The sequence below is a fragment of the Neomonachus schauinslandi genome, chromosome 10, assembly GCF_002201575.2.
Source record: "Neomonachus schauinslandi chromosome 10, ASM220157v2, whole genome shotgun sequence".
Lineage (NCBI taxonomy): Eukaryota > Metazoa > Chordata > Mammalia > Carnivora > Phocidae > Neomonachus > Neomonachus schauinslandi.
The window spans coordinates 112,169,256-112,173,696 of record NC_058412.1 but is presented as its reverse complement, the minus strand read 5'-3'; positions in this window follow the sequence as shown (position 1 = coordinate 112,173,696).

The window sequence follows — 4,441 nt, the reverse complement described above, 5'->3', positions numbered from 1 at the left end:
GCTCCCTGCTCGGCCGGGAGTCTGTTTCTCCCTCTGCCTCTCCTCACCTCCGCTCGTGGTGCTCTCTCTCTCTCTCTCTCAAATAAATAAATAAAATCTTTAAAAAAAAAAAAAAGAAAGAAAACAGGAGACCTCTTAAGGCTTAGGTTGGAACTTACACATTGTCACTTTCATCTACATTTCACCCGCCAAAGCATATCCCATGGCCAAGCTTAATATCAATGGAGTATAACCAGCCCTGGCTGGGGGGAGAACATGACAGTCACTGAATAGTAACCTAATCTGCCACAAGATATTTCATGCTACATCCTCTCTTTTTTCTTTTTTTCCTTCTTTCCTTCCTTCCTCTTTCTTTCTTTCTTCCTTTCTTTAAGATTTTATTTATTTATTTGAGAGAGAGAGAGAGCACCAGCGGGGGAGAGAGGGAGGGGCAGGGGAGAGGGAAAAGCAGGCTTCCCGCTGAGCGGGGAGCCCAAAGTGGGGCTCGATCCCAGGACCCCAAGATCATGACCTGAGCTGAAGTCAGGTGCTAAACTGACTGAGCCACCCAGGCACCCCTCTTTCTTTCTTTTTAAACAGATGAGGAAACTAAGGCTCAGAGACATCAAATAAGTTGTCCAAGGTTATACTGCTAGTAAATGACAGAGCTGGAATCCAACCAAGTTAGAGTCAAGTTTACAAATGTCATGGATGCCAGGCCAAGGGATTTGGACTTTCCCTGAAGGCAATGAAATGCCACTGAAAACTCTTGAGCAAGAAAGGAACATAGTGGTTAATAAACTTTCTTCCAGTGGCAGTGTGTGTGCAGGATGCCTGGCTCCCCGAGGTAGTTATAAAACTTCAGACCAGAACTGATAAGGGACCGGGCTGGAGCAGTGTCAAGAAAAGGGGGGAGAAACAGTAAACGTAAAAACCAAATAGAAGAAGACAGAGGTGAGAGACAAACTGAAGGACATTTTTTTTTTAATTTTTATTTTTTTAAAGATTTTATTTATTTATTTGAGAGAGAGAGAATGAGAGACAGAGAGCCCAAGAGGGAAGAGGGTAGAGGGAGAAGCAGACCCCCTGCTGAGCAGGGAGCCCAATGTGGGACTCGATCCCGGGACTCCAGGATCATGACCTGAGCCGAAGGCAGTCGCTTAACCAACTGAGCCACCCAGGCACCCACTGAAGGACATTTTAAAAACGCTTTTTCTTTCTTTTTTTTTTTTAAAGATTTTATTTATTTATTTGAGACAGAGAGAATGAGAGAGAGAGAGCACATGAGAGGGGGGAGGGTCAGAGGGAGAAGCAAGCTCCTTGCTGAGCAGGGAGCCCGATGTGGAACTCGATCCCGGGACTCCAGGATCATGACCTGAGCCGAAGGCAGTCACTTAACCGACTGAGCCACCCAGGCACCCACTGAAGGACATTTTAAAAACGCTTTTTTTTTTTTAAGATTTTATTTATTTATTTGAGACAGAGAGAATGAGAGAGAGAGCACATGAGAGGCGAGAGGGTCAGAGGGAGAAGCAGGCTCCCTGCTGAGCAGGGAGCCCGATGCAGGACTCGATCCAGGGACTCCAGGATCATGACCTGAGCCGAAAGCAGTCGCTTAACCAACTGAGCCACTCAGGCGCCCTAAAAACGCTTTTTCTTTATAGAGGGTTGAAATAAAAATTCATGTTTGTTACCAAAAAAAAAAAATTTTTCAAACAAAAAAAATTTGCACAACGCAGACGAAAGTGTTTAAAGTCCCCTCCACTTCCTCTCTTCTGAGATAAGCTCCATTAATAGTCTGTGGTAAATCCTTCCTGAACTTGGTCTAAAACTATACAACCCGTATACATCTACCCATTTTTAAATGTGTTTTTAAAACGTGTTCTGACCAAGCTTTTGTTTCATCCCTTGCTTTTCGCTCCATAACAGCATGACAGAGCCAGGTTTCCGTGTCAGGACATTATATTGTCATTCTTTTTAACACCTTTGCCACTGACAAGCTGGGAGACCGTGTACACGTTGTTTAGCCTCTCTGACTCTTGGGTGTGCTTCATCTCTGAATGGGGACAAAAATGTCATTGCCACACAGGGCTGTCACGAGGATTAAAAGAGCTCAGGGGCGCCTGGGTGGCTCAGTCGGTTAAGCGACTGCCTTCGGCTCAGGTCATGATCCTGGAGTCCTGGGATTGAGTCCCGCATCAGGGTCCCTGCTCAGCAGGGGGTCTGCTTCTCCCTTGACCCTCCTCCCTCTCACGCTCTCTGTCTCTCATTCTCTGTCTCGCAAATAAATAAATAAAATATTTTAAAAAAAAGAGCTCATACATATAAGGCCCCTTGTACAGTGTCTGACGAATACGAAGTTCTCAAAAAATATTAGCTCTTGTTGTTCATAGCTCCATGTTTAGCTGCATGATAATTTATCTCACCAGGTCCGGGCATACGATCACTTCGTGCGGTATGTTTGCAAAGTCGGCCACAGCAATTCCAGCTTTCCCAGTACACGTGACTCTTTGCAGCATGACTTTGGTGTTTTTCTCATTGAGAGATGGAGTCTATTTCTACTCTCCTTGAATCTGAGCTGGCCATGGGACAGGCTTTGCTCAATAAAATGCAATGAGAGTGATGCTCTAGCACTTCTGAGCCTAGGCCTCAAGAGGCCTTGCTGTTTTTGTTCTTTGCCTTTTGGAGGCCATCATGTGAGGAAGCCTGAGCTAGCTGCTGAAGAAGCCACGTGAAAGAGAACCAAGGCACTCAAGCCCACGGGCCTGGGCAGCCAGCAGTCACGTAAATGAGGCCATACAGGGCCAGCCAGCTCACCAACGTGCTCACTGACCGCAGATGTGGGAGTAAGACCATGCACAGCCGAAGAGAACTGCCCTAGCTGAGACATGTCCATACTGCCAATCTACACCAGCAGAAGCAAATAAATAATTGTTGGTTTAAGCCACTCTGTGTTTGGGGTGCTTTGTTAAGCAGCAGTAGAAAGCTGTTACATTTAGGTTTGGTGCAGAGAGGATGACCCAGGTTGGAATGCAAGGTCTGTCACTGCATGTGACCTTGGTCATGTCTCGTAATCTCTCTTGGCCTCGATTTCCTCATCTGTGCAATGGGATACTTTTAGTCCCTACCTCATCAGGCTGATGGGAGGGTTAAATGAGATGATGAACAGTCACCGTGAGGCACAGAGCAACTGCTACGACTCTTAACTGTGATTATTGCTGTTGTTGTTCGAAGGCAGTCTCGACTGAGAGTTGTAATGTGGGGTGTCAGGAAGAATAAATGATAAAGATAACTGAGCTGGTCTTTTGGAGCCTCCATAACTGGGTGAACATTGGAGAATGGGAGCTTCTTGGGACAAGAGACCTATACCAGGCTGGCCAGGGAGATGGCAGGGGTTAGGGCTCGTTCCTGTCCTGCTTAGTGTGAAGGATTGTATGTTGTGTGCCTGGGTGAGCTCTCCGAATGAGGTCATAGATGGATGCTGGAACTGGGTGGAAGAATGAAGAACTGACACCGTAGGAGGGGCTGAGACCATAGGAAGGTGTGAAAGCTAAACCTTAGGCAATATCCCCACTCTTCTCACGTGAATCCCAGACTCCTTACCATGGCCTGAATGCCCTGCCCACCTCTCCCACCAGATTCCCTACCCTCTCTCCCTCACTCACAGTGCTTCAGCCACCCTGGCCTCCTTCCTCAAACTTGCCCAACTCTTTCCTGCTTCAGGACCTTTGTACTCACTGCTCCCTTCTCAGAGGGAATTTCCGAACCACTCAAGCTGAAGTGCTCCCCCTTTTAGTCTTTTCCATAACTACTTATCTTTTTCCTTCATAGCATTTTTTGCTACCTGAAACTATGTTGTTTATTTATTTGTTTACCCACTCATTATTTGTTTCTCACTTTAGAAAGTGAGTTCCATGAGGAATTGGTGTCGGTCTTGCTCATACCCCAACCCCAGCACTTAGCACTGTGTCCGGCTCATAGCAAGTGATTAATAGCTGTGAACTGAATAAATGTGAACAAAGGATCCATGACAGCTGGCTCAACAAACAAACAAACAAGATCCAAGAGCCAAGTGGAAGGCCAGTCATTTCCTTAAAAAGGTCTTCATGAAAACCTTGGGATCATCTTGTCGAACTCCTCAGCCCACAGGTGGGGAAACAGGCCCAGAGAAGAGGGTTACCCACCTTCGAGCACCCAGAAAGCCATTATTGTAGATTCCCAGCCCCTGGGGTCAAATGCTGCAGACCTGTCTGGCAGATAAGCCCAGAAAACTCACAGCCACCTCCTTGCGGTCATTGCTGTGTGTCTGCAGTTGCCACCGCCCCCATCGTATAGGGAAGGAAATTGCCCCTTTGGGAGCAGAGGTGCCAGTAAGCTGACAAACTGTGAAAGGGGGTTTGGAGAGGGTGGGAAGGCCCATTCCTGGGCCAGGCAGCTATTCTGAGGCAGCTCAGGGATAATA